This window comes from Apostichopus japonicus, chromosome 3 (assembly GCF_037975245.1).
Source record: "Apostichopus japonicus isolate 1M-3 chromosome 3, ASM3797524v1, whole genome shotgun sequence".
Classification (NCBI taxonomy): domain Eukaryota; kingdom Metazoa; phylum Echinodermata; class Holothuroidea; order Aspidochirotida; family Stichopodidae; genus Apostichopus; species Apostichopus japonicus.
The window spans coordinates 6,949,073-6,970,646 of record NC_092563.1 but is presented as its reverse complement, the minus strand read 5'-3'; the positions used below and the strand labels follow the sequence as shown (position 1 = coordinate 6,970,646).

At 39.6% G+C, this 21,574-nt stretch overlaps 2 protein-coding genes across 3 annotated transcripts in view; one reads left to right on the top strand and one right to left on the bottom strand.

The window, feature by feature from the left end:
* Positions 1 to 1,734, bottom strand: part of LOC139965288 (deoxynucleoside triphosphate triphosphohydrolase SAMHD1-like) — a 38,888-nt gene extending 37,154 nt beyond the window's left edge. Inside the window, exon 1 of the mRNA XM_071967495.1 lies at positions 1,421 to 1,734. The gene's annotated coding sequence lies outside the window, so the exon portion shown is untranslated. The remainder of the gene's footprint in view (positions 1 to 1,420) is intronic.
* Positions 1,735 to 1,915: 181 nt separating this feature from the next.
* The window catches only part of LOC139961657 (BTB/POZ domain-containing protein kctd15-like), a 173,082-nt gene continuing 153,423 nt past the window's right edge, over positions 1,916 to 21,574 (top strand). The window contains exons 1-2 of one of the 2 annotated variants that reach the window (XR_011790959.1): positions 1,916 to 3,315; positions 7,473 to 7,729. The gene's annotated coding sequence lies outside the window, so the exon portion shown is untranslated. Of the gene's footprint in view, positions 3,316 to 7,472; positions 7,730 to 21,574 lie in introns of those variants that run through there. The other variant, XM_071961051.1, reaches the window with a different exon arrangement.

Genomic DNA, 21,574 nt, shown 5'->3' with positions numbered 1-21,574 from the left:
CGGCTTCTGTGTGTTAGCCGTTAACCAGGCTTCTTTGTATGAGCCTAGGCTTCTTTGTATGAGCCTAAAGACTGGGAACGTTGATATGTTGTGGCGTTGTGTTTTATCCTAAGCCATATCATCGTATCCTGAGGATTACTGTGTGTATCCGTTCTTGTCTAATTCGACGAAATCATTTTGGACACATATCTGTGTGTATGTGCACCGCAAAGGGCCGTTTTACTGTGTGTTACGTCCCTGGCTGTTTTGGCCAAGTTAATCCGGGATTTACAATAGGACGATCCCGTAAGTTGATTATTTATCCGTATTACTCATTTAATTGGTATCTATATTGTTGATCGCACAGTAGGGTTTGTGGAGAAATTATTATATTGTATTTTAAAGAGTCCTCGATCTATGGCTCACAATTCTGTCAATTTTGAAAAATGTTTATCCATGCTTAGGCATACGAATTTGTTATTGTTTAGGGTCAAATGCGTTTAAAGCATTTAAGGTATTTTTAGGTCGTATAAGTGTGTACGAATTAATAAGTTCGCCTTAGTGCCTTTGGTTGGGATGATTAATTTTGTATTTTATCATTGTAGCGGAACGGGTAGCTATCGCCAGTTTGAGGGCGTTCTAGCCATTTTCTGATTCCAAACATCGGGCTGCTGCCATTTTGTTAGTGTGATGTATAGTATTGAGTAGCTATTATTTGTTTCGTGGTAAGGGTTGACCCGGAGGTTCTTGGTATTATTTGGTAAATAGTGACACCATTTTGGTTATGTGTTGCTTGCTGACTTTACGTCAGATAGGGGCTATATTGACGTCATAGTTTGACAGTATTCGTTGGTAGGTATATATATATATATATATATATATATATATATATATATATATATATATATATATATGACAGTGATTGTACAGTGATTGTACAGTGCTAGCTTTCCACTGCACTGCCCAGAAACAAATACCAGCCTATATCTAAATCAACATAGATTACTCTAAATTATCAACAGAGTAAAGCACTGTAAGGTCTAAAATACTGTTAACCTAACCTTAAAGGTACACGCTTCCTTTAACGCTATGAGATCTTCCTCAAACTGAACACAAATTGTAATACATAGACCCATATGTACACATAATTGGCAACTGCCATGGTTATCTCAACCATGAGCCTCAAATATACACTCAAAAACCTAGAACTAAACTCTCAAAGTACTGATGTTAACAATAAAATGAACAATTCTTATAAGTTAATATATTACTTTAAGGTACTGTACCACACCCCTATCCCACATAATACACAGTCCAATACAGTATAGCACATTTCAGCTCTCATTTAGAGTATGGGTAAATTAGACTTTAAATAATGACAATTTAATTAATTGACCAAAATACTGTTCAGCTAATAATTATACAGAGTCAATTAACTCACCAGTTATTCAACTTCTCCCACAAGGATGTTAATTAAAAGATTACTTGAAAGTCAACTTCTAAACCTCTTCTCACTGATAGTCATGACTCCTCCAAAGTAGCACAAATAATGAAGTGATGAAACAAACGAAATGGGAACATACCGTATGTTTCCCAACGAACTCACTTGCTCACTAATACCGATCTTCTTAGAAACGATGAGAAAAAGTACACATACATATGCATTGTCTGAGAAGTAACCAATCAGAGACAAACAGTTAACTCTGGATTACTTTACATGGCTCAAAGACATCATTCTCTATGAGGTACAGGCTTTTACCTCTACCAGTAGTGGTAGAGGTCAGTGGGTACAGGATGAATCACCTCGTGATTATTGTCCCACCCAAAGGAAACGATTCAAATGGCTGCTTTTACATGGCCGCCGTCTTTGGTTACTTGCCATGCGCAGACAAATAATTTATGCAGTCAAGTTTGGCGTGGGTGTGCGTGCGTGTGTGTGTGTGTGTGTGTGTATGTGATGCCATAGCTTGTAAACACGATATCTCAAGATAGATAACCTCTGCAGTTCTCATATTTGGCATGTTGCTTCCTCATAATTAGTACAAGAAGTCAAGAACCCTATTGTTTCATGTGGAGGTCAAAGGTCATTTGGAGTCAGCAGAGGGCAAAATGTTGAAATTTTAAAAATGCTGTATCTCCAGAATCTGAACATCAAAGGAGCTCATATATACATGATAGTATTGGTTGAAGTATTTGTTACTACTATATTTTACTATTTATTTACAGTTTGCTTGTGAAGTGTGTGTGTGTTGATGTTCTGTATGTTTGTTCAAATCGTCTCCTTTCCTGGTTTCTATATCAACAGGACTCCATGGCTTACCCAGAGAATTATCTGAAAGATTCGTAAGAGTGTGTGTCAAGGAAATGGGAGCATATATTTCCGAACCTACTCATTTGCTCACTTTAAATCAATGGAACAATTAATTGTGGTGCAAGACCTATAGGCAAAATACTATTTTTCCAAAGTTTTGTAGTTTGAGAGCTAATTTTGGTATTAAATGACTGGTGTTAGAGGGTCATTGATTATTTGGCCAAAACGTCTCATGATTTCACGCTTGACTGGTTTTTTAGGCTAAAAGGGGGATTTTGACTAAATTACATATATAGCAGGAAACCTGCACAATGGAGTTAGTTGTGTATCCCGATGTGAGAGAATTTAAGGGGGGAATTAATATTAATGTGGACTGGAGTAGTTGTATGTGTATACACCACCACCATACACATACATAGCCAAGTAGAGAGAGAGAGTGTGCAAGGGTTTAGTTTGACGACACTGAGAAGGCAAATGTAAACAAAAGCACAAAATTGTGCAATGTTTGCAATTCCACTTGTTAGTACGCCATGTGCAAACACTGAACAGCCATCGACACATTAACATCGAACTTACTAGATGTACTTTCAAGATGGAGGAATATGACTAAGTCTGGGGATAATGGGCGAAGGTCTCGGAGAGGCTCAAGAATCGTAGCACCATGACATCAGGGGGTTGCCGTCTCTGGACGGGAGCAGTGACTCGTACAAGACGGGCACCGGTGTATAGAGTGATGAAGGTGACATTCCCCTTTTCAGGTAGAAGAAAGGTGATGAGGGCACATGTGATGGCACTATTTGGTCGCCCACATGGAAGTTAGGGCTGCAATGTTTTACCCTGGGAGGAGTTTCGATGTGTCACACCTTTGCCACCAACCATTGTGTACGTCGCCTCTTCATCTCTCTGCAGAACCCAGGGGTACCAACATGAAAAGGTTGCAGTGCAGCAGGGATCAAGTCTGTCAGGGCCATCAACAATTCAGCGAGTGCATTTTTTCATATAGGGCCAGCTATATGATATTGCAGGTAGGTCTAGTATAGCCTAAGTATATTGAAAGCCCAACAGAGTGAATCATACAGTTCTTCAGTGGGTGTAGGTCTCAAAGTGGGCAATTATTTATTACTGCTGCTGCTGATAGTACTGCTGCTTCCATTATTATTTTTACTTATTATATCCTTACAACCTGGTGCACAGTACAATATTTGTGATCATTGTCAAGTTCTGGTATTAATTGATTTTTAATGTAGCTGCTGGAGGCACCATCTCCTTACTGTTCTTCGTGCAGGGACGTAGCCAGGGGGGAGCAGGGGAGCGACCGCTCCCCCCCCCTTTCAGTGTCGATTTTTTGTTAAACTGTCGTTTTTTTAGCATGGTATTTTGTCAGTGCTCTTTTGATCTTGAATAATCGTCAGCTCCGTTAACTCGATTGTAATCGTAGTAACATTCACGCCTACTGATTCAACTACTTACTTAGTTTGGCAGATGCAATTAGCTAAATTTAGCTTATAGCCAATTACAAGCCTAATGTAGCTGCTGGAGGCACCATCTCCTTTCTGTTCTTCGTGCAGGGACGTAGCCAGGGGGGAGCAGGGGAGCCACCGCTCCCCCCCCTTTCAGTGTCGATTTTTTGTTAAACTGTCGTTTTTTTAGCAACGTATTTTGTCAGTGCTCTTTTGATCTTGAATAATCGTCAGCTCCGTTAACTCGATTGTAATCGTAGTAACATTCACGCCTACTGATTCAACTACTTACTTAGTTTGGCAGATGCAATTAGCTAAATTTAGCTTATAGCCAATTACAAGCCTAATGTAGCTGCTGGAGGCACCATCTCCTTTCTGTTCTTCGTGCAGGGACGTAGCCAGGGGGGAGCAGGGGAGCGACCGCTCCCCCCCCCTTCAGTGTCGATTTTTTGTTAAACTGTCGTTTTTTTAGCATGGTATTTTGTCAGTGCTCTTTTGATCTTGAATAATCGTCAGCTCCGTTAACTCGATTGTAATCGTAGTAACATTCACGCCTACTGATTCAACTACTTACTTAGTTTGGCAGATGCAATTAGCTAAATTTAGCTTATAGCCAATTACAAGCCTACAGTTGGCCACTGCGTAATAAAATACATATTGCCTACCTAACCGCACTCTATGGAATGTCACAAACTGTATGCACAACAACGTCGACAACGTTCGTTCAATGAGTCGTCCTAAGTTGTTGCACGAACAGCATGTTATGAAGCTAAGCTAGCAATCGTACGTGATACGCACTTCCTATAAATAATTATTACACTGCTAATACACTGCGATAACGATATTTGTTTTTAGGCCACTGCATATCTGGCTGTATTACAAAATATGAAAGTTTATATTGTCCATCAGTTAAGTTCGTCAAATGTATTAAAATCCAGACATTGGACAATAAACAAGAATCATCCTACTGGAAAACTTGTAAAAAAGCACTATGTTTGTCTTTCTGATATATTATGTAAAAGAACATGTAAAAGAATTTAACAGAAAACAAAATCTGCTGATAATGATATCATATGATCAGGGCGTAACCAGTATGTAGCACGATAGTTTCATTCAACACTCTCCCCGCCTAAAAAGACTATAGGATCCGATCTTGTCAGTTTTTTAACATGTAGTAAAGAACCCGTTTACGCAGATAATATTTCAGTTGAGAAAACACTTGAGAAATTTGCATCAGATGGCAATCGTCGGATAGCTCTCGCCTTCTCTTATTAGGCTAACTTAAACATTTACTAGCTATACAGTTGTATCAAAGACATTTCTGGACTATCTTTGTATCCACAAGTATCAGAAGTTGAAAAGTAAGACACTCTGTACATGCACCTTCAAGGGCGGCGGAACCTGGGGGCACAGGGGGCAAGTGCCCCCCCCCACTTTTCCTCAGGTTAAAAATGTGCCCTTTTTCTACATAAAATTTGTACTCTTGGTCACCTTATTACGTCAGCGATATTTCAGTAAGAGATCTAATCCTAATTTAGAACTATCAGGGGCGTAGCCAGTATGTAGCACTGTAGGCCCGGGCCTACACTTTTTTATTAAAACACCCATAATTCAAATCCATAAGCTTGCTGGACGAGTTTAAGAGTCTAGACAGGAAAAACTAATGAAATGAACGTAGCAAGATTATGGCTAAATTAGGTGACCTATTCTTCTGTCATCTAGGCTCTCATTCATATCGCGTGCCGTTTCATTCAATACTCTACCCGCCGAAAAAGACTAGGATACGATCTTGTCAGTTCTTTAACATCTACTTAAGAACCCGTTTACGCAGATAAAATTTCAGTTGAGAACATTCCACAGTCAAATAAGCCTATCGTTTATTAACAGACTTTATATGTATAGAGCTGCAGCACTTTGTTGCCTGTTGTTGTCACGATCGGCGTTCCAAGTTCCAAAACAGCCTTTTCGATAAACATTTACTAGCTACAGTTGTATCAAAGACAATTACTGGCTATGGTTGTATCAAAGACATTTCTGGCCTATCTTTGTATCTACAAGTATCAGAAGTTGAAAAGTAAGACTACTAAGACGGGGGGGGGGGGGGGGCGTTGATAGAGTGATGTGTATACGCAAATAAGTTAATACAATAAGATTTATAAAGGGTACTAAATATCAGGCTGCATCAGTCCAATCGAATTTCTGCAAAGTGCCCTTTGACGTCGGTGCTCCCCCCCCCCCCCCAGATTAAAAGTGCTTCCGCCTCCCTTGTGTACCTTGCTAATTTTAATTATGTATTATTGAATTACGTACTATTTTAACTCGTTTGTTTTTGGGGTTTAAAAGTGATATTGAATGAGGTGTCTCAAGTTAGCAAGAGGCCAGGGAACCTTTCCGGCCATCTGGGGGGTTTGTAAAACCAAAAATTTTCTTGTGCGCTCCGCGCCAACCGATGGTGGCGCTCCGCTCAGATAGTCGTGCCTACAACTTTGAAAATCCATATCAATCGCAAAAAAGTGCTCCCCGCTTTCAAATTCATGGCTACGTCGCTGTCTTCGTGGAGTCTACATCTGGCTTTCCGCAGCTTTGCTCTTTGAAAACGACGATCCAATTTTCCCATCCGTTGTCGGTTGTAATCCCTTATGTGCTGGAATTGCTTCAAGGTGGCGACAGAAGCTTTCCCTGGTTTAATGCATAGTGCTGTCATCTTCAGAGCTATATGATTCACCAGGTCCATTATTCACCATTTGGATTGCACTGTGGCCTCGAAAACGACCGTTTCTAGGGTAAGTTCTAGACTGCTTGGGGTTAGTGGTTTGATAAGCATTGTTCATGGCTTCGGCTTTCTGTGTTGAAGTACCAAAACGCTTGCTCCAGAGAGTTTTCTTACATATGCGTGGCTCCAATAGTTTATGAAATGTTCTTTTGTCTTCCCTCAAGATTTGACGACAACCTCTGACAACTTTAGGCAGAAATGGAAAGCCATACCTTCGGTTGCTTTTACAGATGTAAGACTTAACATTACATTCTTGGTGGATGCCACTGTAACATTGAGTAATACAACCTACGATGTCAGTCATTGCTTGTAGAACTTGCTCGTTGTTACCTTTAAGTGCCTTTCTACTGGCAGTAATCTCTGCTTGTACTCTGTGACTCGCATCTTCAGCGTGACGTTTTTAAGAAGGAGTCTGCGTGTTGCAGTTCCAGCTGGGAACATTTGCTTCGAGAATACTGCATTTGTTATTGCTCGACAGAGAGATCGGTTAAGATGCTGCTCATCCAACAAGTTTTCAGTCACCATGCCAGCTTCTTCATTCATTGATTGTTTTAAACCGCAGCACCCCTTCCCATCAGAGTCAGTTGTTAAGTGGCTGACTGTTAGTGGACTTTCACCCTTCCAGAGCTGTTCTGCTAGGACTTTGCCAGCATCCAGCTCATTCCCGATGTTGTAACCTGGACCTACCTGGAATTTCTTCTAGAACAGAGTTTATTAGTATGATGGTAACCAACAATGAATTTGTCCTTGGTGGTATCTCCACGAGGACATCTCTGCTCTGAGTGGCCGGGGCAAAAAGAGTTTTCTTGCTACCGCTACGGAGAAGATTGTTGTACTGCCTGTCGTACTCCGCAGGGATAGCAGCGTTTCTAGGCATACCCCTATGCTCCAAGACGTCTTTGACTAACTGTCGCTTCTTTGACATGTCTTTCTGATTTATTTCTTCCAGTTTAGGTCCAAATTGGTTAGCAGATCTTTGCAGAGAACTGGCTGCAGGACAACTTAAGAATCTTCTCAGACCGACAGCCGAGATGCATGTGTTGTGATAAGCCAACTGCAGAGAAAGATTAATGTCACATGGATTTCTGCCAGGTTTTTTCTGCTTGTTTCAGTAGAGGCACTTCTTTTCACTTTGGAAACCGCGAAACCGAAAATAAAAAAAAAGGTCCGCGAGACCGAAATTAAAAAGGTCCGCGAGACCGAAATTAAAAAGGTCCGCGAGACCGAAGGTCCGCGAGACCGAAATTACAAAAAGGTCCGCGAGACCGAAATTACAAAAAGGTCCGCGAGACCGAAATTAAAAAAAGGTCCGCGAGACCGAAATGTAAAAAAGGTCCGCGAGACCGAAATTAAAAAAAGGTCCGCGAGACCGAAATTACAAAAAGGTCCGCGAGACCGAAATTACAAAAAGGTCCGCGAGACCGAAATTGAAAAAAGGTCCGCGAGACCGAAATTACAAAAAGGTCCGCGAGACCGAAATTGAAAAAAGGTTCGCGAGACCGAAATTGAAAAAAAGGTCCGCGAGACCGAAATTGAAAAAAGGTCCGCGAGACTGACGGGTACCTCTGGTAGCAGCTGTGTGTGTTTTTTTCTGGGATCGATGGTGGTGTCTAACACTTCTGTTACACCTCATTCGAATCTACGCCAGATTACCGGCATGAGACGTTTCTCTTTGCGCGAGTCTTGACACCCTTTAAAAGGAATTTTGATTTTTGTACATTAAGCTAGGCCAGATATTTAGAAAACAGGGGCTGCTACCGCTGTTAGACAGTGAAAGACCCCATTCTCATAGTAACCCATAACCATTTAGATACATCCATGAAATATTACTCTATACTATCACAGGGCCTTCAATGTCACACAATCTTTATCATTGATGTCAATTGTTTTGGCCATTTCCGCCAGTGTTCATTGGCTTTAATGTTGAATGATATGGAGCACTGAAGTGATTCCTACAGTATTTGAGATTGTAAATAAGTAAATAACAGTTACATTGTGTTACAAAGTGAACAAAAGAAGAAATTTTATTAAGGCTTAATAAGAATTAATAAAATTGAATTGTGTCAACAACTTATATGTTATGAACTGTTATGCGTGGACAAATTGTAACGTGAGTTACCGTAACGTGAGTAACCGAGTCTTGCATCATTTTTATGTAACTGGAGAATGATATAGGATTTTTTGGCAACCTATAAGTTTACTAGTAGGTAAGGTACGTATAACTACCATATTTCACTTTTCTTTGAGTTCATTTAGTATGAGGACACTTTTTGAATAATATTTGTTTTCCAATTTTGGCGCTTTTAGAAATGTAAAGTGAGTTACCGACTCTTTTTGCCTTATAAAATCTACAAGAAGCAAATTTAAAAAAAAAAAATTTGCTGAGGTATCCCACAGCATTTTGGTAACTACTGTAGAAGAAGTAATTGATCAAACTCAAGTGTTAGTAAAATATATGGTACAAAGAGAAGACGAAAAACATCAAAAATGTAACGTGAGTTAGCGTGGAAATGCCCTGGCATTTGACTAACTTAACTGATGGACAATATAAACTTTCATATTTTGTAAGACAGCCAGAATTGCAGTGGCACCCCCTCCCCTTAGACCCCTCCCCATATCAATCGCAAACGGGCTCCCCCTTTCAAAATCCTGGCTACGTCGTTGGGATATACATTGTCTCTATGGTATACAATTAAAGTGCCTTCAACAGAAGCAAAAACTTTGCCCCATAAGGTAAAAATGTATCAAAAAAAGTTTGGAACAAAAGTGCAGTCGCGAAAGATGGGGTGTCTGACTGACACTGACTGTATCGTTGACGATTAGTGCGGGGGGGGGGGGGGGTACAAGGCAGCAGTCGGAATTTTCTGGCTCCAAAACCCATCCAGTTGGAATTTCAGCCACTACACCCCCTCCCAATCATCAGGCCTTAGCTACGTCCCTGGTGGTGTATACAGGGATATGGTGGGGGTGGGTGGGTAGGAGGGGGGGGAACTCATAAGCCTACGAAAGAACTTCACTTTAGGAAGGGGGCATGACGTTCTTTGCCCAAAATTTCCAAAACCTTGCCCGAAAAATGGAAGCGTCACCATAGGTTGACGCTACGGGTATTTCTTGAAAAAAATACCTGTCACATTGCCGAAAACCAGTAGCATTTTTGTGTGTTTGTGCAAATATTTTAAAATTTATTATGAGGAAATTGTGTCAACTAATACGGGATAGAGGTTAAAAGTTGACCCCTAATGAACTTCTGTCTCGCGGAACTTCGGTCTCGCGGACCTATTTTTAATTTCGGTCTCGCGGACCTTTTTGTAATTTCGGTCTCGCGGACCTTTTTGTAATTTCGGTCTCGCGGACCTTTTTGTAATTTCGGTCTCGCGGACCTTTTTTTAATTTCGGTCTCGCGGACCTTTTTTTAATTTCGGTCTCGCGGACCTTTTTAATTTCGGTCTCGCGGACCTTTTTTCAATTTCGGTCTCGCGGACCTTTTTGTAATTTCGGTCTCGCGGACCTTCGGTCTCGCGGACATTCGGTCTCGCGGAATTCCCCCGAAGGGTGGGTGTTCAGTATGCAAAACTTGCTCCTCTTCTAGCTCAAAATCTAAACGGTCATGATATGCCATTTAGAGTTTGAAGTTTGCAAGTACCATGATAGGCCAAGATCTCAGCTATCATGTGGTGGGTAGGTAAACCAGTTGAAAACTTTATCTATGCTTTTGCAGGTCTTGAAAGTGACGAGTTTAGTGTGTAAGTCAATTGAACAATTTAATTGTGGTGCGAGACCTATAACTTCTCTGAGACGAGCCCTTTCTCTGTGTATGGTGCTATATGGGAGGCCAATAGAGAACATACTAAGGCAGACCAATTGTGAAAATATGCAAAACTACACAATTACCACAGTACAAATGCCTGCAAGCTTTAAAAGTTGCTCTAACAACACTTCTGACATATACGGTACAACACATTTCTGTGATGTAAACGTCTTTTGAATACTAGTAACAGCTGTGAACAGTGATATGGCACAATAGCATAAAGATATCCAGAAGGTACTCAAACACCCACCCATCCACTGTTATTTTATCATGATGAAGTAGTTAGCATTCACAGTAGAGTACAGCTTCTGATTGCTTCCGCACATATAAGTTATCGGAAATGTGACACTATTATAGTACACATTTCCTTCCTGTTGTAAAGACAACAGTTTTTTCAGGTTTCAATGTCAACTATAAAGTGACGAAATGATTTCCTTTCCTTTTAACTACAACATATGTGGCATTGCTCTGTATAGTGTTCGTGTTATTATAACTAATTATTTAAAAACATCAAAGCAGTGTGCCATAGCTGAAAATCGGATAATCCATTCAATCAAGCGTAACTTGCTCTTCCTAGGTAAAGATGTAGTTTTGAACTTGTACAAACAGTTAGTAAAGCCATATCTGAGTATGCTACAAAAACTTAGAATCCTTTTTATGAAAAAGTTTTTCTATTCCTCTCAATTCATTTATTTGTTTCTTCACAATTTAAATACATAGAAGCTAAATAAGTGGCAAAATATGTACACAACAAGGGAAATTGTTAAAGGAAGCATTAAAATAACGTAAGGGGCTTATCTCTAGTGGAGCGCTCCCATAAATAAGCAGAGAGAACGAGACAAGATAAAAGTAACACTTTGATCCACTCGCACACCAACATGTACTCAACCCCACCCCCCCCCCACCCCAATAAATACATATATAAATAAATATTAGAAAAAAAATAATACAATAACAGAGGATGGCTACAGCGTACAAAAAACAAACGAGATACTTTAGGTCTTAGTAGTGGTTTATAAGGGATCTAGTAAAGCTGTAAGGAAGGAGTGTACAGTACATGATGTTTAGTAGTTAAATTATCTGGAATGGAATTCCAGGTACTCATTGCTCGATAATGCAAGCTTGTCTTGGAAAAAGTTGGCCGATTACCAGGAAGACGAAGTTTTGACGTGAATCATAATTGTGAAATAGGGAGTTACGAATGAGGAAATTACACAAAACTGAAGGTTAGAGATTTTTGAAGAATTCATATGTGAAAGTTGCAATATTTACGTCGATGTCATTTAAAGGATTGGTTGAGGTGTTTGACTTGTCTACCTTGTATGAAAGAGCTTAAAAAGACAAACAGAATAGTGAAGAAACTACCATGATAGCATTCTCCGTTAAGGAGATATCACATTTTGAAGATTTCAAAATTTCTTTGCAAATGACTGATGTAGAAAGACTAACTGTGAGGGTGTGATGTCACATCCTCACTTCCTTAACATGTGTCAATATATTTCATTGAAATATAATTACATTTTTTTCACAAATCTAAAAAAATATAATCAAACATTCTCCAGATGTTAAATCTCAAATACTTTACTTGACACATAAGAGATCTCCTGACGTATATTTTGGTTGTAAGTCATAAAATCTTACAAAATATTTTAATAAAATAACAAAGACTTTTCAGGAATGTGAGGATATGACGTCAAAGCTAGTCTGATTTCAGCAGTTTCTACACAATCAGATAGAACTTTAACTTGAATATCTCCTAAACGGAAAAAGATATTTGAATAATTTCTTCACTATTGGGTTTCTTTTATTGTCCTCTTTCACATAAGATAAACATTTGTGACACCTGAACTATTCCTTTAATTTGAACAAGTTAAGTGACCTAAAATGTGCACTGGTGTGTTCACGTAGAGCAGAATTTGTAATTTGTCTGATAGCTTGTCAAGTGATTGTTTATAAATTAGAAGTTTTGTTTTGGAAAGAAGTAAATTGTTTTCTCCCTGTCAAATAGTTTTTGATCCAGTCATATCTTAGTGGTATACGTATATACACACACACATGCGTGGGGTGTTAGCACATGAGTGTTAGCTCAGTGGTTAAGGCCGGTGCATTCCAACCAGTCCCAGTTGGAATCACACCAAGATTAATGTATGTCGTCCGGTTACAGAGTGGTTGACAATTCATAATCATAGACGTTAAATATGAATCTAAGAGACTTTCCTAGGAATAACAATTGACGAAAATTTGAATTGGACAGAACACGTTGATAATATCTGTATTAAAATTTAAAATCTAATGGCATCATAAATAGACTAAAAACCATTTTAACCCCCGCGTGCACTTTTAACATTGTATAACACACTTGTGCTCCCTCATTTGAACTATAGTCTCCTTCTGTGGGGATGTACTCACAGAACATTACTTGAAAGGTTATATAGACTACAAAAACGTGTCATTCGTAATATTTGTAATACACATTTTAGGTGTAATACTGCACCTCTCTTTAAAGAGCTTAAAATTCTTACTCTCTTTGACCTATATCATTATCAATTTGGTATTTTTTGATATAAATTTCAGAAAGGTACGCTCCCGGTAGCTTTCAATAATTTGTATTGTAGTAACTCAGAATATCATACCTTTAACACTCGTTATAAACACTCTTTAAGTCAACCATATTCTAGAACTATCCGCAGCCAAACACAAGTACGAAGTACTGGTGTACATTTCTGGAACTCACTTGATCAAGATATTAAAAACTCAAATACTCTTAACTCATTTAAAAGAAAACTCAAGCATTACCTTTTAAATAATAGTACAAACCACCCACGCTGTGTTGTTACATTGTCTCTTTGTATGGATTTGCTTTTACCTTTCTTCGCTTCCTCTTTATTTTTTGCTCTGTATTTCCTTATCTCTTTACTCTCTGTGTACTTATGTGATTTCTGAAATTCTGTTTTGTTTGTTAAGGGTCCAGACTCGAAAGTCTCTACTTACTTCTGGTTCCTCCACTTTTATTAAAGCATATTTTGAACTTCGTTTATTGTTATTTCATCATAATATGAGTAAATTACTCATTGTCTCTGTTCAGGGGCGGCGATCTGTTTCAAATATTGAGGGGACATTTGCTTGGATGCAGGCGAATTACTATCAAAGCGGAGCGCCACCATTGGTTGGCGCGCAGCGTCGAAGAAAATTTCTGGTTTTGATAGCCCCCAGATCACCGGAAATGGCACTTCTCGGGCTTGAAAATGACCAACCAGATGTACACTTTTGCCTGAGAACCAAGTTTTTCCTAATAGTTTTTTTTCATTCATAACCTTTTTTTAAAGATTGTCACCAGTCACATATCATGTTCGACCTCATTGCATCTCCTGTGGATTATTGCTTTTGTAGGTAATAACGTCCCACAATACCCGTCAGCCCCACTTTTCAAGGTTTTAAGCCAATTATTTGTTCAGAATTTGAATAATAAATTCACTTCAAAACATACCCATAATGTTGCACAAAATTTCATCTATGGACAACCAATATAGAAAACAAAACCTCAACCCCTAACAGACCGGTCAAAATTTCACGAGTAGAGGGAAGTATGATCAGGGCCGTCTTAAGAGATCACCGGGCCCTGGGCCCGGCAATGGAACGGGGCCCCTCAATCAAGTGAGTTCGAAAAAATTTGCGTGAAAAATTGACATCCTTGACAAGCGCTCAAGCATAGACATGCCTGCATTTACCACCCTCCCTATGTCGCGCATAAAGCATAAAACTTTAGCTGAATAACATACGTGATATATCTAAAAGCTGAAATACATTATAGAAGAGTAATCTTCCAGTTGCCCTCCATCTCTTCCCTAACAATACTGGACTCACTATTTGTAACACCCTTGTGTTGAGTCTTTCAACTGAAAGGGGGTGTAGTCGGTTTTACACTATCTAACGCAACGTAGTCGCCAAGAACATGAAGTATTTTTAAGGGAGGGCGCGAGGAACATGAACTTATAGCATGCTCCTCATGGTGAAACATAATTGCACCTATTAGGTGAATTGAGTGTACTGTTAATAGTAGGAGAGACTAGCGTAGGTTTTTATGACCAACTAGACCGGTTTCTGCTCTCAAACTTTATAGGAGGAGCTTCATCAGTAGTAGCCTTTGAATATTTTATATTCGGCCTGGGCGTCTCTGTGCACGAGTTTTTATGGACTCATAGTGCAGCTATAAGAGCATCTAAAAGAGCTTCGTGTGAACCTTGAGAGTCAGCTGATTCCTCGTTTATACGAGACCTTGAGTTAACAAGTAAATCTTTGAGATTTTGGGCCCTTTTTAGGCTAGAATCGGTTCTTTTGGAAACAGTTTGGATAATTCCGCGTGTTGCGAGATTAAGTGCCAATGTTTCAAAAGTGCTTTTTTCAAATGCGTGGTTTTGATATGGGGTGTATATGTGAGCTTCAACACAAGTGGTGGTTCCTTTTGTTTAGGTTTGGTAGTGAGGTATTGCCCACGGTTTTCAAATTTTATGCCTTTCGTGGCTGAGGCAATATCCTCTTTCTTATTGTTACGGAGTAACAGTTTCTCTGTGTAAGCCTTCGGGGGATTGTATATTCCAGGGTTGCCAACTCAGGTTCGAATATTTAATGTCAAACTCTCAAGTGTTTCACCAACTCTCGTCACAAGTTGTCAAGTATCGAATTCAATTATGGAATAATCCCCTCCCCTTTGGAATATTTTTATTTTTGCATGTCCAGGTGGCCTCAGATGCAATTTGGTGCAATATAGCACACTTCAACCCACCCACTCCATTTTGTATATAATTTTGCATTTTCACCTGGCCTTAGATGCAATTTGGTGCTCCAAATGAGATTTTTTTCTCATTTGGAAATGAAAAAGGGGTTTTCTGACTTGCGAAGCGGGGGGGTGGAATGATACTTCCGCCCCTCCATATTTTTCACTGGGGGCTGGCGCCCCCAGCCCCCGGTTCCCCCGCCCTTGATGGGCAGGTTATTGGCTGCCTTCTGACTATGCGGAGTGGGATTTCGGTGAAGTGATCTATAAAAGGGAGCATGGGTTCTGCAAGTTCATCACTTCGTCACTTCTTCGAATTATGTAATTGACGTAGTCAGATCATTGTATTTTTTAGTTTGTATGTTAACGGCAAACTAATCATTTTATTTAATTAGAGAAAAGAATCGACAGAGAAGAAATAATAACGAATCACTAATCAAATCCTATCTTGTCAACTTGTTTTTCTGTGAACTCATTGTTTTCTTCTATCTTCCGTTCGAGACGTCTCCTGAAGAAGCATAAAATATGGCATCAAGATAACCCCAGTACATCTCTCTCGCGAGTCCCTATATAATATTACAATACTGGTCAAATGCCTTAAAAAGATCAAGGAAGCCTTACACTTAGAGAAATGTTGTTGTTATTTGCTGATTTACTTAATTTAGTGCAAAAGCCTGGACAGAAACAGTTCTGCAGGCTGTTTGAGAGAATGTGATGTTTGTTAAGAAAAAGTAGTATTTTGTTGACCACAACTCTTTCTATGAATTTCGAAAAGCACGGTGGCACATAGATTGGGTTGTCGTTAATGAAATGACAGTGAACGCCTTTTATATAAATGGGTATAACCTTTGCTATTTTTAAGATATCAGGGAAAGTACCATCAGCAAAACAAATATTACAGATATGAGACAGCGGCTTTGAAATGAGGTGAAAAACACACCGGACCACGGCCGGCCGAATTTCATCATTCCAGGCAGCCGTGTTTGGTTTAAGACAGTCCATTGCCACTTTAACAACGTCGTTGCTGCTTACCGGGGATAAAAAATGGAATGTAAATTGTTTCCTCTTGTTATTTTGTTGTGACTACAATGTGGAATATTTTTGGCCAGATTGGAGTCGTCATTAGTGAAAGAAAAAGTATTTAAAGCATCTGCAATTTCGTAAGGATCGCTAATAGAAACAACATCATCAATGAAGATGTTAATTGAGAACATTTTGAACCATAGTTTAAAAAAATTTAAAAAAAAAATTAAAACAGTGTTTATGTTTTCCCATGTCTTTTTGTTGTCATGTTTTGAGCTGTTGAACAAGCATGTATGTGTTTTTCTTTGCAATGCACATAATGTCGTCCCCGTTTTCGCGTAGTGTACTTTTGGCGAAATTGAGTTAAATATTTCGAGGGTGAAGAATCGGTTGAGCCGGGTTAGAAGTTTTTTACGAATGTCCAGCTAAGACCCACTCTCGTTTTTACATACTGACGAATACTTTAGTCATCATTACAACCATTCATTCATAGTGCCACTTGGGATGGTCCGCTCGATATCGATCGGAGTCTGAGTAGTTATTTCGGGTATAATGGGAGGATTATACTACTTTAGCATACAATGGAAGTTATATTATCATACAAACAAAGGGAATCGGTGTGGAATAATATCACCGTTTCTATTTCACTAGTTCAATTTGATTTATTTTTGGTTGTAGTGATACTCTACTTTAGGCGGTTACGCATGCAATGGAAGTTATATTATTATACAAATAAAAGGGCAATCGGTGTGGAATAATATCACTGTTTCTATTTCTCTAGTTCAATTCCCGAACGTTTCATTTTATATGACCAGGCTGTTACAAATGGGCAAAATGACCAGGCTGGAAGTTGGGCCAAATGGTAAGGTTGGGCGATATGGCAGTTGGGCGAAATGGTTGTTGGGCGAAGTGACCTGCTTCCAAAGAAGCAACCGGGAACTAAAAACAATCTTACGCCTCGACACACACAACAATGGACTCAACAGAGATCTCTCTTTTATGATTATACATGCTAAGTTAAATCCCAATAAGGTCTACTTTCTTCCATTTCATAACTGCAACTGAAGAAGAGACGTGAATATTTTGTAACTGATTTAACGTTCTAAGTAATAAAGTTGGATATGAGAGTATCATTTTTCCTTTTTCTCTTGTGGATATATTTATATATATATGTTTATATATATATATGTTTATATATATATATATATGTTTATATATATATATATATATATATATATATATATATATATATGTTTATATATATATATATGTTTATATATATATATATAAATGAAAATCGTAATGAGTTGGAAAATCAAGAACAGTGAAAAAACTTTCAACCTCCACCGGGATATATATATATATATATATATATATATATATATATATATATATATATATATATATATATATTGTGATTGAGGTTATTTTGATATTTGGTGCATGATTATTTCCAACATTCGGCATCTCCCTTATGAAAGTCTTTGGCTCTTGGGCTAACTACACTTGACTCGAGGAGAGTCCGTGGTGACATGATACAGGTTATGAATTGCTTACAAGTAGTAATTTTTTAAATGCTATGGGATATTTTTGAAGGTTCCACTGTTTCTCGAAAAATCGTATTCATAGTCTCACATTAAAGGGTGTAAAGACTGGCGCAAAAAAGAAATGTCTAATGCCGGTAATCTGACCTAGTTTCGAATGAATTGTAACAGAAGTGTTAGACACCATCATCGATGCCATAAAATACACACACAGCTTGCTACCGTCGGTAATTAGACACTAGTGTACATTCAATACATACAGCTACGGTCAATATCCACAACACAACAGTGGCGTCGTGCCTATTGGAGCCCAGGGGGCACGGCCCCCTCCCCCCCAAAAAAAAATTGTCATAATTTAAAAAAAAGTGTTTTCGAAATCGAAAAGTAGACTAAATAGTCAATTGCTCTATGATGGTGGTTGCGCATCGCCTAAACTTAGTCATAGTAGTCTTTGCTCGAGAAACGTCTTCATCCAAAACTTATTTGGGATTGTAGGTTCCCTATATGATTTCATTGAAGGCTCCACGAAGCGACATGCGGCGTTCCAAGCCATTCTAGAGGAAATACGGATGGAATCCGAGATCGGCCACTGCAGCCCGAAGGATACAAAACTCTACATTCCATGTCAACTACACGTTGGCCATCCAGGATAGATAAATGTCGGGCACTATTGACGAATCTTGTAGGTGTTGTCCGCGCCCTGGAGTCTATATCTGAGAATCACGGCTGTGATCGAAAAACAGCTAGTGATGTCGTTGGTTTGTTGATATGGATTGACTTTGAGTTCTGTCTGACACTGGTGGTTATGTCTGACATGTTGGCACTGTCGCATGTTGTCTCCAAGAGCCTCCAGAGCCCGAAGCTGAACATAGCTGCTGCAGCCTCACAGGTACAGTCTGTCCGAGATCGAGTCCATGCGTACCGATCAGCAGTTTGACAATTACTGGGCCAAAGCATCATCAGTCGCTGAATCGATCGGTGTCGAATACAATGAAAGCCGGCGCCGTCGACGAAAGGTTCCCGACAACTGGATGAGATGTGGCGTAACGAGGCACAGATCTCGGACAAAGATTGGTTGAAGATCGAGCTGTATTTCGATGCCACCGATCGTTTCACGATTGCCTTAGCGACAAGATTCAGCTCGGATGTGGTGCCACTGCTGTCGACAACGGAATGCCTTGTTCGCCCTGCCGTTGAGAAGGAGGCATTAGTAATTCGTTTACAGTCGTTTTATCCAAGGGCCTGCAGAAGGATATAATCTACGAGTACCGATTATTCTGCAGGGCTCTCGAACAAGATAGATGACGCAATACTTGTAGATATGCAAGCCATTTTATTCCACATGTTGGAGAAGGGGATGTTCGACACATATCCAAACGTCGCTCGTGCCTACCACCTAATTCTCACCCTGCCAGTCACTTCCTGCTCATGCGAGCACAGCTTTTCGGCGTTAAAGTTTGTGAAGAATTCGTTGCGGACGAGCATGTCCCAAGCACGCCTGAGTGGCCTGGTGGTGCTGGCCACGCACCCCGACCGCGCGGAAGCGTGCAAGCAGACTGCCTATTGACTCATTTTGGAACCTAGCTCAGCGACGTTGAATGAGAACAGTGTCAGCAACTGAATTTCTTGTAGGACCTACGAGAAATGGGGCTTCTGTTGACTGCTAGGTCAATGGTTGTTAAATGTTGATATTCAGTCAAACGAGACAGTTAAATAATTACTGGTTGATAACTAATGAACCAAATGTGCCATCAACGCTGCCATCATTGAACAATATTATATATACGTAGTCCCAGAGTAAGTGCAACCCGTAACCTTTGCCAAAGTCAGTCAATGTTCCATGAAAAAATGGCAATTTTTTAAATTATTTTCTAAGCCTTTAACAAAGTTCGGGAAGTTAATTAAGATAAATGTAGTGAACAGAGATTATGGGACTCCATGTGAACTTCTTCCTAAGTAATGCAATCAGTTCGCTAAATGGTCCACCAGGATAAATTTTCCTCATGATCTGATAGGTAGTTTTGTAAGAAAATGAACAATAATAATCATTTCAAATACAGTCACAATTAACCTGGAAAATAATTATTTCGTTATCGCACGTTTTTCCTTAGGATTCGCTACTTTCGCTTTTTCTGCCCATGTTTTTAAACAGCATAGCTTTTTTTCACCCAGTCACCACTTCTCACGGGCATGGACGGCGATCATGGATCAGCCAACATATCGATTTCTTAAATTTTGGGCGCTTCTGGGAGACGAGGAATTGGTAAACTGAGGAATCAATGGCGATCACTTCCTTCGAGAATATTTCCCAAAATAAATAATTGCCGGAAAGTTTCATCAATTTTAGGGGTGTTGCTTACTGCCATAAGGCACGGGAAGTGCCGTTTCCTGCAATCTGCGGGGTCTGCCAGACGAAACATTTTCTTGTACGCTGCGCTCCAACGTGTGGTGGCGCTCCGCTTAGATAGTCATCAAGTGCTTATGGCCCCCCACACCCAAAAAAAATATTTTCGCACGACGCCCCTGAGTGTGTATAGCAGTGATGGGCATCTCAGGTCTAGATAAAAGATTACAAGGTTTCACGTTTCATTACTGTCAGCATTTAGTAGCAACAAGAAGAAAATATACTTGCAAGCAACGGAAAGTTAACATTTTCAGATGGCCGCACGCGGTTTGGGGCGAGTCTTCAATGCCTTTAAGTTTGTGACAAACGCTCATGTCAAACTAGAGTGTACACAACTCATACTTCATAGTCATTATTTTACTATAGCCCTGAAATATAGGAGAAGAAAATGCTCATCTTCTTTCAACACAGTATACAAGCTTACTTATTCGTGGAAAAGGATTTTTTTTCAGCTGATATACTACTTTTCCAAATTGGAAATGATAATATCATGCCAAAAACAGTTCGAAGGTGGTGAATTTACGTTCGAAAAATACGGCCAAAATTCCCTTTCTACTCCTTTGTCGTGTCTTTTGTCTATAACGAATTGATTAAACACCTTTCCTTCATCAAATTCAACTATTACCAGACCTTTACAATGGTTAATGACGGAGAAATTGACCTTCGAAATGGTAATTTTAACCTAATTAAATATTGATGAGTAGTGACGTAAGAATTAAACCACGTGCATATTCTACAAGAAAAGAAAGCACTTTTCGCCATGACAACCTACAGCCAGAGCCAATTTCACGAAAAAAGTGCGTGAAGTTATTTTCTCTCCAAAATGACCCGTGGGCAAGTAAATACTTACATATTTGTCAATTAAAGGAAGTTTGCCTTCCCAAAAAACACACCAAGATTACTACCATTAAGGTCAGATGCAATTTCTACACCAGCCACACTAGGGGTGTCCGAACTTCGCAAAACTTGAGCAAAGAAGTACCCGGTTCCGCACTCACGATGAATCGTCTTGGAATACAACCTGAAAACAGTGTGCAGGAAAGAAGGTTTGGCTGTGTATCGTAATACAACACACTTCTTCCACCATATCAAGTATATTTTCAGATGAGTTATACCATAAAATATAGTTCTGGGGTATTGTAAGGCTTAGGGAGGGCGGGAAGGTGGGAGGGTGATTGTTTAACGCATTTGGGTGATAAACTATAACTAAAATAGAGTTCTAATGCTGACAATGCTTTTAATGTTGACATCCACCTAAAACACAATGATAATTCAGAATTCTATCTGGCAACATCAGTTGAAATGGAACAATTACAACACTAATTGTGTGTGCAGTGGCGTAGGAAGGGACTTTTGAGTGGGGGGCTGAAGACTGATGGCAGGCCTGGGGGAGGGTCTAAGGGGAGGGGTGTCCCCCTCCCCTTTGGATTTTTTTTTGCATTTCCAGGTGGCCTCAGATGCAATTTGGTGCAATATAGCACACTTCAACACCCACTCC